Source organism: Stegostoma tigrinum, chromosome 3 (assembly GCF_030684315.1).
Source record: "Stegostoma tigrinum isolate sSteTig4 chromosome 3, sSteTig4.hap1, whole genome shotgun sequence".
Taxonomy (NCBI): Eukaryota; Metazoa; Chordata; class Chondrichthyes; order Orectolobiformes; family Stegostomatidae; genus Stegostoma; species Stegostoma tigrinum.
In genome coordinates, this window is record NC_081356.1 from 98,996,306 (window position 1) to 99,013,154 (window position 16,849).

Sequence of the window (16,849 nt, forward strand, 5' to 3'; positions counted from 1 at the left end):
GTTAACCACTGAGCCACTGTGACATTCCAGCTCATACTTAGCCCCACAACTCTCTTCTGAAGTATTGTCAATTTTCTTTAAACCTATTCATGGAATCATTTTTCACTACTTTTTCAGACATGGCATTCTAGATCCCATCAACTATCCAAGTAAAAAAGAACTATTCTTTTCCTCTAGGGCTTTTGTAGATGGTTTTATATCTATGACATTATTATTGTAGTTTATTAACTGACATTTCAAAGGTAATTGTCTTCTTCAGGTACTTTATTAAACTCTCTCATCAGGTTAGGAGTACCTAACAAGTCAATTTTAAACCTTCTCCTCTGATATTTTTCCTGGTTTTCTCAACCTCTTCTCATAACTGTAGTCTATAGTCCTTGGTAGCATTCTGGCGAATTTGCCCTTTACCCTTCCTAATGCACATATGTCTTTCCTGAAGTGTAATGCCTCAAATTTCTCCACAATACTCTGGCACGTATCAAATCAATAGCATCAGAGGATCAGGAAAGGTGATGTTTTGGGTCCAGACCCTTGTTTTGGGTCTAGACCTGAAGAAGGGTCTAGACCCAAAACGTCAGCTTTCCTGATCCTCTGTTGCTGCTTGACCCGCTGTGTTCATCCAGCTCCACACCTTGTTATCCCAATAATTTACCAAGTTCTGCCAGCATCCTTTCCTCAATAAATAACTGTTCTAATGCTACCAATTCATTAAACACTTTATCAGCTTTCCATTACACCTTCAAATATTTATATAAACAGACACAAACACTGTACATCTTTCAAAATAATACTATTTATAATATTAAGACATTTTATGTTATTCTGTAGAGTAATGGAACATCAGCACAGAGTAGAATCTCTCTAAATGAGTCTTATTGAATGAGTCTATCTACTATACTATAAACAAACAAGTTTTTATGGAGAGCAACTAGGATTCAAGAAGCATTCTTGGAAGACTAATTGCAGTTAGATATCGTACTCATAATACAACATGGTAGCAGCCAAAAAGGCAGCAAACTGTATTAAAACAAACATTTATTGCAATGATTGAAGTGAGACTCTTGGTTAAGAAGGAATAGAAATGTCTTCCAAAACTTAACAAAACAATGGAGCATCACAAGCACAGGAAGCTGGAAAATAGACACAGAGTCTAGACTGGAATAAGCGAAAACTCAAAGCAACAAGCAACACAGACCACAACTACATTTTAAAGAGCAGCGTCAGAGCTCAAATGAAGCATGGAGGTTAATATGCCACTGGCAGAGCCATCCCATGATCAATGGACTGTTCCAGACTCAGGAATGGAAGATTTGGAAAAGAAGATTTGCAAAGTCTAGAACTGCTTCCAACTTAGACAAAAAACGGGCAAAAGGACAAGGTCAGTTCATGACTATGTGGGGGGACTATTGCATTTGATCATATTTGCAAGATAGGGCACTGACAAAATTGCTGCAATAAAAGTGATATTGTGTTGAGGGAATTGATGCATATTTCAGTGTGAGGAGAAATTTAATAAATGTCAGTGTGAGAAGAAATTTTACCAAAACAACAAAAGCCAAGGGCAGGCATAGATTCATTTGTAACTGACCTTTACAGGTTGGCAGGAAATTGCAAATATGAGGGGTGGAGGGTGAATTCATGTCTGGGCTGTAGTCAACATTTCAGATTTGGCTTTGTGAGACTTCTTACAAGCCAGGGAGGATTTAACACTGGAAAGAAAAGCAGTACAGATCATTAAAAAAAAGTGGAACTTCAGAAACAAAATGGGGCGGTCCTTTGAGGGGAAATGAAGTGCCATGGAAGAAATCAAGCAAGCCAATTCAGTGCATAAGATTCAGAGAAGAATGTATTCGAAAAGTCCTGTCTGGTAAAATGGAGAGAAATGTGCCAACCACCATTTTGAAGTCTCCAAGATGTGGATGGAACATGCAATACAAAGGAACAGAATGCCCAGAAAGAGGAGCATAATGCCACAACTACAGAACACAGAAAGCCTGTGAATCCAAAGTAGAGTTCAAATACAAAAACACCATAATATCAGAAAAAAAATTTTCTGCAAGAAATCACAATTGTGGAAATAATTTCTGGATTTGGAAATGAATGGACTCACCACAGCAGTTAAATCTTATACCAGGGCAAATGTCACAGCATTACAAGACCAGCTTAAATGGCTTGAAAAAAATTAAGTTGCAACTATTATCTATTACAGGGACTTGAAAGAATATCAACAAAATGAAAAGACCAACTCACAGCAAAATTCAGGTACAAGGGAAGAGAAATCACTGAACCATGTCCATTATCCACTTCAAGAATTTTCTCTATTATGTAGGAATGCATGCTTAAAGCTGGCATTAATTCAGAAGCTCAAGAATATTGCATTGGTAGGCCAAGGAAGAAAATTTCAAAATACATTCCTAAGATTGTTTACAGATACGGGTAAATTGAAGACAGGGTACCAAGTACTCTCAGAAATAAAGCAAGCCATTCTACTCATCCACACCAAGTGCCACACCCACACTTGGACGGAGTAAAAGAAGAACGAGATTGCATGCTTAGATAAGGAATAATTTGATTAGTTATGTACCAACATGACAGTGTTCAGGAATGATCAGAATAGTACAAAAATCCAACAGTTCACCAGCAATTTGCATGAATATAACAGAAATGAATAAAGCTGTAGAAGGTGGGCAAAATCAAAATTGCTGGAAAAGCTCAGGATGTCTGTCAGCATTTGTAAAGGAGAAAACAGAGTTAACATTTCGGGTCTGGTAACCCTTCCTCAGAACTGATGGTGGCTGGGAAGACATCAGTTTATATGCAGAAAATAGGGAGGTGGCTGGGGTAGGGAGTAAACGATAGGATAGAGCCCAAAGAGAGAGAAAGACAGTTGGACAGACAAAGGAGTTGCTAACGATCAGGCTGGGAGGGTGAATAGTTGTTAACGGGGACTGTTAGTGACTAACAACAGGGGGTGTATAATGTCAGGCTATGTGGGGTGGGGGGGGGGTTGGGGCATGGGAGAGTGTAAGCCCTAAAATTATTGAACTCAATATTGAGTCTGGAGGGCTGTAGGGTCCCCAAGGGGAAAAAGAGGTATTGTTTCTCCAGCTTGCGTTGGGCTGCACTGGAACACTGCAGCAAACCAGAGGCAGAGCTGTTGGCCAGGGAGCAGGGTGGTGCATTGAAGTGACAGGCAACAGGTAGTTCAGGGTCTTTTTTGCGAGCAGGACGTGGATGTTCTGCAAAGCAGCCACCAAGTCTATGCTTCGTTTCCCCAACCTAGACGGGACCACATTGTGAGCAGTAGAATGTGAGATTTGGTCAATGGATTTGGTGGATAAATGTCAAGTGAAGATGTCCTATTCATTAAACTGGATATAGTCAATGGATTTGAACAATTTCCTTTGAAGGAAGATCCCAGAAAGCTGACTACCTCTATTAAAGTTTTTGGGTGTTATTTCTCAAGCAAGTTACACTTTGGAGTATAATTCAGAGCAGAAATGTTACAAAGAATCATATCAAATAGATTGAAAGACCTTGCCAAAATAATGGCACATTGATGATTTGCTATTACATAAGCCACAAGGACATAGTTTAAGTTTCATTTTTGAGTCTGTGAATGTTGATGGGTTGTCTGGAAAGTTTTTCACATGCATTTAAATGAAACCCTTAAAAGCTATTGAGGTGAAAAGCTCAGTGCTTTACAGTACAAAGATAAAATAGAGAAGAAAGGACTGTTGTCTAACAACATTTCATGATAGTACATGGGTAAACAAACAGAAACTAGTTTTGCTTTCAGAAGAATAGAACCATCCAGAAGTTCAGTGAGTAGGCAGGTTTCTTTCAGAGAAAGAGACATGTTCTTCAGAGAGAAAAGACACATAGGAGCAACAGTGCAATTTAATAGTTTCCAAAATAGTCAGGGCAGAAAAAGCCAAGTTCAGAGTTGCTTGGAAAATAGTTAGAGAAAATTCTCACAAACTCAGTTTAAGGTATCATGGAAGAAAACATCCTACGTGGCTGTTCTATGCATGAATTTAAAGAATATATGTAAGGATTAAACAAAATCTGTTGGCAGTTTGGTTAGTGGTCCCTTAAGAGACATTAACTGAAAAAAGATAGCATTGAGTATATTCAGAAGTTTACCAGAAAGAAACCAAGTACAAATGTATCAACTGAATGAGAAACTTAAAGTGGAAATATGATGGCTCTTCACTGAAGTTAAATATCAGTAAGACTGTTGAGACCAAAAAGATTGGATCTTTTTTCCTGATGTTTGTAATAAAAACATTTCAAATAGTTTTTGCACAGAGTAAATTTTTCTGTTTTTCCTTTTTTGCTTAGTAAACTTTGATTTTTTTTACAAAAGCATATTGTCATTCACTTGTGAATATGTTCAGTGATTAACCACCACTGTTAATGAATAATAAAAAATAAAGTCCATGCTTTATCAAGCCAGATTTCATAGTAGGTTCTGACTTGACTAGTATTACCATCAGCTGGGATCATAATAAAATAAACTGTTCAACTGACTAATGTGTGGATGCTATGTTATTAATGTCATAAATTTACCTCACTAGGCTCAAGTGAATGGAAATGTTGAACGAGATGTTTGTATAATCAAGTCATTATTGAAATAAATTGCTTTATTAGACTATAGATAGCCACTACAAAAAACATTATCACCATAACAGTTATTGACAGAAAGATGACTGAAAATGTAACTTCTTTTCCTGTCTCAAATGCTACAGCTAAGTATTATTAAGATTGACTATAACCATGGAGAAGGCATGAAGAAAAGTAAAGAGAAAATTTTTAAATGTGCAGAACTTTAAAGACATCAGAGCTCCATATTAGGGGGAGTGTGTGGATATCCACTCGAAGAAGAGAATACATGATTCTTTCAAAAAAACAACTGAGCAATTAAAACCATCCAGGTAGAAACAGATAAAGGGATAACCAGAAGAAACTAATAAGTTGCTATCGTTAAATAAGAAATCAGTGGAAAGGTGGAACTATTTCACAGGGAGCTCTATAACCACGTGGGAGAGAAACTCTCAGAATGAACAAAAGAAGAGTACAATGCACCCGAGATCTCAGATTAACACTAGACTAGATGCAAGAAACTATTAAAATTAAACAAAAGTTAATCCTGTGATGCTTAAGATTTTCATGGAGAAATGTTCATAAAGCAAATAAAAACTTGCGAAGACCTGTAATGTAATGAAATATCAGTGAAAGGGGTATTGATTATGACTTATAATGATGTAATAGTGTCAGAAACACAAGATTCTTATTGACACAACTTGAAGGGATGAAGGGTCTAGGCCCGAAACGTCAGCTTTTGTGCTCCTAAGATGCTGCTTGGCCTGCTGTGTTCATCCAGCTCCACACTTTGTTATCTTGAAGGGAATTGAAATTCTTCCGGAGTCTTAATAGGATGTATGTATTTATTATCCTGTAAATAAAGATTTTTTTGAAAAGCATCTAGAAATCAAAAGAAAATTTGGGAGACTAATTGCAGTTAGACCAATGCATGGAATAAAACATCATTTCCCTGAAGTGCATCACTTCACACTTCTCCAGTTAAACTTCCAAACATCTGTCCATTTCTTCATAACATCGATATTTACCTGAAAACCATCATTATTCGCATCGTTATTTATTTCTTTGCCAAATTTCATATCATATGCAAACTTCAAATTGTCACTTCATATACCCAAGTCTAGGTTGTTTATAAAGTTTGAAAAGAGGCTTTAAATCTCCAATAGTCACCAACCTCTGAAGGGAGGAAACTTCAAACTTGTGAAATAGAATTGTCTGGGCTAATAAGGTTGTTTGGCAATGAACAACAATGATTTTTTTTATCCGTTTGTGAGATGTGGGCTTCGCTGACTGGCCAGCATTTATTACCTGTCCCTAGTTGCCCTTAAAGAGACTTTGTAGTGATTGGTACAATTGAATGGCTTGTTAGAGGGCAACTGAGAGTCAACCACATTGTGTGGGTCTGGAGTCACATGTATGTCAGACCAGATGAGGATTTTAGATTTCCAACCCTGAAGGATATTAACAAACCAGAAGTGTTTTCCTGACAATAGACAACAGTTTGATGATCATCAATAGATTCTTAACTTCAGATTTTTTTAAAACTTAAATTCAAATTCCAGCATATGCCGTCACAGAATGCAAACTTGGGACCCCAGAACATTAGTTGAGTTTCTAGACTAACAGTCTAGCATTAATATTACTAGTCCATTACTTTCCTCATGCAAAAGTCATATTGTTAAAGTCTACTCTTGAATGCACCAGTCCTAACATTTTCTAGTGTCTTTAGTGACCGCATTGCTTTTCCTTTCAATTCCCTGTCAATCGGCAAATATTGCAACAATCTATGTCACTGGTCTAGTAATCCAGATGCACGGACTTATAATCTGGAGACATGGATTTGAATTTGACAATAACAGACAGTGAAATTTGAATTCAATAAAGTTTTAAAATTCTGGAGTTAAAAGCTGGTCTGATGATCACCACATAGGTTTTGTCAATAAGAACATATTTAGTTCACCAAAGTTATTCAATCATCCCTACCTGATCAGGCCTATATGTGACTTTAGATCTGTAGCACTTTGATTAGCTCTTAACTGTCCTCTGAAAATCCTAACAAGCCACTCAATACCAGAGTAATTGGGGAGGTACACATCCCACAAATGGCTTAAGAAAGGTACAATCACACTGGTAGCAACCTCTTGACGTCCATGTTTAAATAAGCATCTGTGAATACCATTATTTAGGAAGCAAGACTTGTTTGATCCTGCTGTCAAAGATTGAATCCAAAATGTGGAAATAGTGCATTATTTTTATCCATTATTTTTAAAAACATTGGGGCAGATGAAAAGCAACAGTTAATTCTCCTGGCAGCTTGTGGACCCATAGCTTTCTTGGCTATGAGGAGCCTAAAATTTCCTGAGGCACCAGATATTTAAACCTTTCAAGAGTTGACGGATTTAGTTAAGGAATATTATGAATTCAATCCTTCACTAATTATAAGACACAATCTGTTTTATTCAGCAGTTCGAGAACCAAGAGAATCTATATCAAGATTTTTGACGAGGTTAAGAAGGCAGGCAGAGGCATGCAAATTTAGGCATCAATGAGGTGCTGAGGGACCATTTGGTATGTGAAATTAATGATGCAACCATGCAGAAGTGCCTCATAGTTGAAACCCAACTGGATTTCGAACAGGGACTCCAGCTGGCTTTGTCATTAGGAGATGTGGCAAGTGGAGCGTATGGTTTATAATGTATGCCAATGGAGCATGAGTTACAGGGTATGCTTGGGGGTCACTGCTTGAGTGAAGGCAATTGCACAGCCTCATCCAACACATATACTGAATATAAGAATTCTAGGCCAGCCCACAGCAAAACCACAAAACAAAACCAAGCCTCTGCCAAGAGGTTAACATTTTCTTCAGCATACAGGCCAGTAAGCCATTGTAGTTGCTGCTGGTGTGCAGACTTGAGACAGCCAAAGAGTCCCACTAGATCAAAATAGAGTAAGAGAATTCATAGGCAGGTATACAAGAAAGTGCACACCCTGGAAAGCCCACCTACGTCTGGCTTGGAACAGTCAAATTACTTAGCAAAATCCAAGTGAGAACCAATCAGAATAAAACTCTGGTTAAATGATCATCCAGTTCTAATGGAGATTGAAACCGACTCAACTGTATCAGTGATTGCAGAACCAGTCCTGAACAAAATTCACTCTGGAATCCAACATTTAAGCTTGTGTAAGACCTCAATTCCACTGAGAACCTATATCAGGGGAACCTTTACAGTTTAAGCGTACAACTTCAGTTCTGGTCTCGTCTAAGAAGCGGCTGGTTTACTTACCACTGATTGTAGTAAAAGGTTTAGGCCCAAGCTTGATGGGGTGAAAATGGTTCAGAAAAATTCACCTTGATTGGCTCAATATTTTTCAAATGGCTGCCCATGTGAAGTTCTAATCAAATGCCTGGAAGTTTTTCAGGAAGGTCTAAGAGCTATCAAAGGAGCCAAGGCCACCTTATACATTGATGAGGAAGCAATTCCATGATTCTGCAAGGCCTGCCCAGTGCCATTTTGCCTTATGGGCAAAAGTAGAGACAGAAATCAGGAGGCTGCAAAGTGAAGGAATCATCAAACCAGTTTAGTTTGCAGAATGAACAGCACTGGTCATGCTGATTGTGAAGTCTGATGGGTCAAATCACCTTTGTGGGGATTTTAAACAAATGGTGAACTTTTTCTTGCAGCTGGATAAATATGCAATCCCTCGCATAGAGGATTTATAAGTAAATCTGGAAGAGATGCTGTCCTTCACAAAGCTGGACATGAGCCATGCACACCTGCAGTTCTGGTGACATGAGGATTCCCACAAGTATGCTACAATTAATATGCATAAGGGGTTGCTCCAATATACAAGACTGCCATTTGAGATATCATCAGCCCATGAAATTTTTCAGTGGATGATGGAAAATATTTTACAGGGTCTACCCCAGGTTGCCATTTACCTGGATGACATGGTAATAATGGGGAAGACCAATAAGGAGCTCGTAGAGAAATTGGGCATAGTTTGTAGACACTTCTCCTACATGGGCATATGGCTTAGAAGGGTAAAATGTGTGTTCCAGGCACCCCAAGTGGCCGACTTGAACTACAGAATTGATAAGAATGGGTTACACCTGTTGGAAGATAAAGTGAGGAAAATCAAAGACGCCCGGCCTTCTAAGTCTGTACTAGAGCTTAGGTCATTCCTTGGATTGGTGAATTTTAATGGAAAGTTTATACATAACCTGGCCTCCATTCTGGCACCCTTGAAAAAGGGCCAGACTTGGAAATGGCGTGGTCTGGTAGCCAAGACATAGCCTTTAAGGAAGTGAAGCAGCAGCTATCATCATCTAAAGTGTTGCCATGTTATAATTCTAAGCAAGATCTGATGCTGACATGTGATGCCTCCCTGCATGATATCAGGGTAGTGATGGCTCATAGTTATCCCAATGGAGAGGAACGCCCAATCTCATATGCTTCCTGGGCATTGCCTGTTGGAGAGTGCAAATATGCCCAGATAGAGAAGAAAGGTTTGGCAGTCATCTATGGTATGAGAAAGTTTCAATATTATCTTTACGGACAGAAATTTGTCATAGGAACAGATTACAAGTCTCTGTTAGGGCAAGTCAAAGAGGACAAGGCCATGACGCCATTGCTTCAGATTGAATTCAATGGTGGCTCTCTTTCAAAGTTCATGCAATTAAAAGTTTGAACACCACCTGGGAGGCCAAGTAGCAAATGTGGATTTCTTGCACCACTTCCCACTGGCAGATACAACACCGGTGGTGCCACCACTAGAGCCCATTCTGATTTTAAACTTTCTGGACTCCCTTCTGGTCACAACTGACAATATTAGACGGGATGCAAAAAGATCCAATCCTGGCAAAGCTAAAACAACTGGAAGCGATAGGGGAAACCAAAGGGCTGTCACTTCCAGAATTGAAAACTTTTTGGGCTCAGTGAAACCCCATCACCAGAGAGGACAACATTTTGTTATGGGGAGCAAGAGTGATTATTCCAAGCAACAGTCACCACCTGGCTGAACTTCACGAGGGTCATCCAGGGGTGTCCAAAATGAGGTTGCTGGTGAGAAGTCATGTCAGGTAGCCAGGATTGGATGCAGATATAGCTGAATTGCTGGAACAATATACAGAGTGCCAACAAGGACAAAAATTACCATCAGCAGCTCCCTCCCCATTTAATGGAAATGGCCAGGTACACCCTGGAGTCGGTGAAACATTGAGTATGTTGGCCCTTTCATGTACTCAATTTTCTTAACAAGTGTAACTCCCACTTCAAGTGTTTGGATGTGCACAGAGTTCATATGTTAAAGAGGGGGCAATGTTGGAAAAGCTGCGAGCATCATTTGCAATACACGTGCTCCTAGAAGTGCTGGTCCCAGACAATGCACCATTGTTTAACAGGTGAGAATTCAAATATTTCCTAAAGTCAAATGGCATTCGGCATATAGGGACAGCTCCATCCCATCCATTGTCCAATGGTCTGGTGGAGAGAGCAGTCCAAACTTTGATGGCAGGCTTAAAGAAACAGCCTACACTTTCTCTCGATGCCAAACTGCCTGGGGTTCCTATTTTATTATTGGACCAACCCTCAGGCAACTACAAGGATAGGTCCAGCAGAATTACTAATGGGGAGAAGACTCCTTCAAGGTTAAACATGACATGCCTGGACTTTGGGGAGCATGATGTGGGTGTACGGTGAAATGGCATCAGGAAAGTCAGTCATGGACATTAGACTCCTCTAAAGACAAAAAAAGTGCAGATGCTGGAATTGAAGGTTGGCAAACAGGAGGCTGGAAGAACACAGCAAGCCAGACAACATCTGGAGGAAAATAGCAGTCAATGTTTCCGGTATTACCCTTCTTCAGGTCATGAAGAAGGGTAATACCTGAAACGTTGACTGCTCCTTTCCTCCAGATGTGGCCTGGCTTGCAGTGTTATTCCAACCTCCTGTTTGTTTACACAAAACTCCTCCAAACAAGAGACAGTTTACTTCAGGCGTTGAAGTTTGGTACCAAAACCGTGGAAATGGCCCTGCATGGACAAGAGACATTGTCATCACGAGGTCAGGTCCCATGAGGTACAACATTCAGGTAGTTGAAGCTGTCCTGAATAAGCATGCAGACCAAATGAAAGCTGCAAACTCGCAAATAGGGAAGAAACAAGACATAACCAGCCCCTCAGACATCCAGAAAGGCTGTCAGAACCCATGGGTTCTCCTCTTCCATCTAGCATCAAAGAAGCCTTAGAATCTGAGAAGGACATGGCAGATGCTGCAGCCTTAATGCCTGTACTGCCTGAAGAAGAAGATAACTTTCTTCTGAGATGATCTGGTCACAAGCGGCAGTCTACAGTCCAGTCCATGCCATCCATATCTGAAGCTACATTGGAGGAACCAGACCAGGTGCAAAAATGCCCCAGGAGAGGCTACCTGACAAAGAACAAGCTTGTGTCCCTGGATGGAAAGGGGGAGGGCTATAGTGATTGCAATGAAGTCAGCTAGATGTACCTCTGAGAATATGAGTTCCCTGATTGGGGCTCTTAATCTTGTCCAGAGCTTCTGTTCAGTCTGAGAGTTGGCTGCGAGGACACTGGGTCAATTTCAAGTACTATGCACACATAAATAAAGGGTGACTTGGTGTTGGGATTCCAGCATCTGTGGAGTTATGTTAGACCCCCTGTGGTAAAATATCATAAATTCCTGCAGGTCATAGATCATAGAGATATGCAGCATGAAAACAGACCCTTTGGCCCAATTTGTCCATGCCGACCAGGTATCCTAAATAAATCTAGTCCCATTTGCCATCATTTGAGACATATCCCTCTCAATCCTTCCTATTCATATATACATCCAGGTGCCTTTTAAATGTTGCAATTGTACACAACTTCACCACTTCCTCTGGCAATTCACTCCATACACGTACCACCCTCTGCGTGAAAATGTTGTCCCTTAGATCCCGTTTAAATCTTTCCCCTATCACCTTAACCCAATGCCCTCTAGTTTTAGACACTCCCACCCCTGGGAAAATCCTTTGTCTATTTGCCCCATCCATGTCCCTCGTGATTTTTTAAACTCTCTAAGGTCACCCCTCAGCCTCCGACTCTACAGGAAAAATAGCCCCAGCCTATACAGCCTCTCCCAATAGCTCTTGTAAATCTTTAATGAAACCTTTCAAGCTTCACAACATCCTTCCTATAGCAGGGAGAACAGAACTGCATGCAGTATTCCAATAAAGGCCTAACCAATGTCCTGTACAGCTGCCCCATGACATCCCAACTTCTATACTTAATACACTGACCAACAAAGGCAAGTGTACCAAACATTTTCTTCTCTATCTTATCTGCCTAGGACTTCAATTTCAACGAACTATGAACCTGCACACTAAGCTCTCTTTGTTCAACAACGCTCCCCAGGACCTTACCATTAAGTGTATATGTCCTGCCCTGATGTGCCTTTCCAAAATGCAGCACCTCACATTTATCTAAATTAAACTCCTTAGCCCATAGACCCATCTGATCAAGGTCCTGTGGTACTCTGAGGTAACCTTCTTCACTGTCCCATACACCTCCAATTTTGGCGTCATCTGCAAACTTACTAACCATACCTCCTATGTTCACATACAAATCATTTATATAAGTGACGAAAAGCAGTGGACCCAGCACTGATCCTTGTGGCACACCACTGGTCACAGGCCTACATTCTGAAAAGCAATCCTCTGCTACCACCCTCTGTCCCCTGCCTTTGAGCCGGTTCTGTATCTAAATGGCTAGTTCTCCTTCTAGTCTGTGTGACCTAGCCTTGTTAGCCAGTCTACCATGAGGAGCCTTGTTGAATGCCTTACTGAAGTCCAAATAGATCACATCTACCACTTTGTCTTCATCGTTATTACTACTACAAAAACCTCAAACAAGTTAGTGAGACATGATTTCACACACACAAAGCCATGTTGACTGTCCCTAATCAGTCCTCGTCTTTCCAAATACATGTAAATCCTGTCCCTCAGGATTACCTGCAACCACTTGCCCACTACCAATATCAGGCTCACTGGTCTATAGTTCCCTGGCTTTTCCTTACCACCTTTCTCAAATAGTGGTACCATGTTAGCCAACTTCCGGTCTTCCTTAGTGACAAACTTTATTTTAGTTCACTGACAGTACAACCCCACCCAAAATAGGGAAAATGTCCAACAATGCACAGGCCTAAAAGCACGTAAACTGTGAAAAGAATATCAGTCATTTTGTCAACTTCCATCTCTTATGAAGCAGGGCACAAATCAGTCTTGAAAGTTTGTTTTACTCAAATCATTTTAAATCCCACAGTCAACTTTCTAAGTTGTATGTCTTTTGAAGAATCATTACAAAATACAATGCCAAAATTAAATTCACCCACAGCAGGCAAGGATAAACATTATATCTTGTTACTTCCAGCTGCCCAAATTGGCCAACAACATTAGATCATTTTACAGCCAGAGTTGTATCAATCACCAACACATTTGACATCCCTGGTGTAGGTTTAAATAACAACCAAAGATTGTGAGAAATATTAACTGTTACAAGATCATGCTCAGATGTTTCTTGTATATTGCACATTTCATCCTGTACATTCCCTGTATTTCATTTATAATTTTCTACATATCTACATAAGTGAGAGCACATCAAGAAACTGAACGTGAAGCTTCGTTAAAAAATAAAGTTTAGCAAGCCAAATGACACAAAGCATTGGGATCATTAATTTCAGAGCTCAATGGTAAATACCAGTCAGTACAACATTTTGGAAAACTGAGCTCAGTTGGGAAACTTGAAAAAGAACATTGAAACAACATCTGATTTTGTTTAGACTTATCACATTGGACTCTATTTGCATCTTTCCCGGCAGTGTTTCAATGATTCTTTGCAATTTTTTAATGTGCATTCTATGAATATCTATTATAATGTGCATCATTGTTTTGAAAGACATGGCATAAGAATTGTAAAGTGACACAATTCTAAGTAATAAATATTACATTTTGAATAAAGACTATCAAAATGGTCAATCATCTTTAATCATTAGTTAACAATTATCCCAGCTAACATCAGAAAATACACTTTTATTTCTGCAACACCCTATAGCTAAAAATATTAGCAAAAGAAGTGCTGACAAGGCTGTTAAATTTTTGAAGCTCAGCTTCCACAATTCACAATAAGGCAATTAAGCTTGATGCTCCAAACATCTGGATGCTATAGATCCTGTGGGAAACAGGCTGAGGCAAAGGAAGCCATCTTATGGACTCTGTTGGTAAATTTTCATTGACGTTCTCCAGCACCTTTCGAGACATAAATAGAGAAACAACATCTGGCTTGTGGCCGTTGTCTCTGGTCTCCAATTTTTCTTTAGGATCTTGAAGTCCTCTCCAGCTGTGCATGCTGTGAGTAACATATGCTTCCACTAAGCGCAATAATCATGTGATTCTTATTAAAGGTCACACTGTCTGGTCTCAAGAAGCTGCTGAACATGGAACACAGAACTACTTTAATCCTCATAGCTGTGCATGAGCTTTAGTTTTTGCCTGTTTTTAGTCACTTTAATTGATTTGCTTCCTGCTTTGCTGTATTTTAAAGGTGAACAACTAAGAAAATTAAAGACACGGTTTGTATCATATGTATTGTTTCAAAGGAGCTTTTATACTTTGAATAATATAGACAACACAAGTCAAAAATTAAGCAACATAGCTTGTTATAACCTAACAGTTCATTTTAAATTCATTGACTTGAGTAGTGAAAGTAGAAAAATATAAAGTCATTGAATTTGTGCAACATCCTTCATTTCAGTGATAACTATTTCATATTTCTGAGATCAGTTTCTTATTAAAACAAATTGTTCTAAACCCTTTGTAACATTGCATAATATCCCAAAACACTTGACATTGAGAGTTGTTGAGCTCAAAGCTGAAATTGGATGTCACCCAAAGGCATGATCAATGAGGCAAGTAAAGGTGAAGAAAGATCCAGCAGCATGAATCAATTTGAAAAGGAATAGTGCAGGATCATGATGGCTGAAAATTCTGCAATCGATGGAATAAAGGGAGGGAAACCTACAATAGACCAGTTCAGAATGTTGGATCAGGAATATAAGAATGAAGTTGTAGGAGTAGGATGGTTCAAGGTCATGTGAGAATGAAAGAAAGCATTTACATTTACATGATGCTATTCACAACCTCAGGAGGTTCCAAACTACTTTGAACCTTATTAACTACATTTGAATGCAGTTACTATCATAAGGTAGAGAGAATCTGTAGCTAATGTAAGGTCCCTCCATAGCAGTGAAACAGTGAGCACCTAATATGTTTTGTCAATAGTAATTCAGTGATAAATATTGTTCACTAAGCAGAATGCTATCACATTTCTTTGAAATTGTACCAAAGAAGCAAATTATATGTCTCTAAGAGGACAGATGACATCCTCATTTCATGGTTTATACTGGCATCTTATACAATGCAGAATTCCCTTAGTAATGCTCTAAAGCACCAGCTTATGTAAAACAAAACAGCATTTATATGGTACTTTTCACAGTCAAAGGACATCCCAAAGCTCTTTATTTTAAATGAAATAGTTTTTGAATGTGGTTACTGTTGCCATGTAGAAAACACAGCAATCAATTTTCACACAGTAAACTCCCACAAACACGAAATGATAATGAGTGCAGAAGGATCAATATTGGCCATTGGGGAACATTCATTGCTCTTCACTGAAGTCATACCATAAGAGCTCTACACAAACCTAAGGTGGTAAGCAGGGCTCAATTTAACATCTCATCCAAAGAACAGAAACTTTAACAGGCAGCACTAGATCAGCCAAAACAGTGTAGAACTGGAGGAACACAGCAGGCCAGGCAGCATCATAGGAACAGGAAAGTTGGCATTTCGGGTTAGGATACTTCTTCAGAAATGGGGAGGGGGAAGGGAGCTCAGAATTAACTAGAGAGAGGGGGGTGGGGCTGGGGAAGGTAGGTGGAAAGGTAGTAGGTGAGTGAAGGTATGAGGTGGTGGAAATCGGTCAGCGAGGTGGGAGGAGCAGATAGGTAGGAGAGATGATGGACAGGTTGTGTCAGGTCATGGAGGCAGGAATGAGAGGGAGGGTTGGTCATAACCCAACTGCGAAGCCTCTTTTAGGTGTGCCCACTGAAGAATTTGTCCTCCCCCCTCTGGAAAGACCTCAGTGGATCTGTCTCCCACTGTAACCTCTGGTAATCCCTTTGGCCTTGAAACTCTTCAACCACATACTCAAGACTAGTTTCAAAATCTCCCCACACCCCAGTCTCATCCCATGACCAACCCTCCCTGTCATCCCCGCCCCCTTGACCTGACACAACCTGTCCATCTTCTCACCCACCTATCTGCCCCTACCCACCTCACTGACCAATCCCCACCACCCCCTACCTGCACTCACCTATCACTATCGCACTTACCTTCTCCAGGCCCACCCATCCTCTCTCTATTTATTTCTGATCTCCCTTCCCCTTCCCCATTTCTGAAAAAGGGTCCCAGCCCAAAACATCAACTTTCCTGCTCCTCTGATGTTGCCTGGCCTGCTGTATTCCTCCACCTGCACACCATGTTATCTCTGACTCCAGCATCTGCAGCTCTTACTATTACTGGATCAGCCAACTTGTTTTTGGGCTTAGGTCCTATATCAGCCAAAGCCTTCTGGCTCATGGAAGCTTGCTAAACAAGCCTTGGGTGGCATAAGATGCAAGTTCAAATAGGGGGCCTGCTATCTCATTATGGTAATGATTGGACCAGAATCAAATGTGATATTGCCAGTCTCACTCAAACTTCTGGAATTAATATTTTTACAAGATTTACAACAAAATATGAATGAAGCAGTTGCAATTCATAGGTCCAATCAAGAACCAAATGGCATAATTCATTCAGTAAATTTTAGAGTGAAGACTGATACTATTCGAGAACAGGCATTTTATTCTGACTTTGTTCTGATGACTAGATTTTTCAAACAGGTATGAATAGTATAATAGAATTCTCAATCATTAAATTTGTCTATTACTCCACATTTCCAGCACGGGGAATTGTTATTTGCCAACATATTCAGAACAGGGATGCCCCTGACCGATGGAATCTTAACAATGGCTTCGTGTGGGGTCTGATCCATAGAAAGGGTCAAATGCTTGAAAATGGATGTATAACTTCAGAGTTGGTGCAGTAAGCGGGGGGGGGGGAACGTGGAGGTCTAGGCTCCAATTGCTTACCCCAT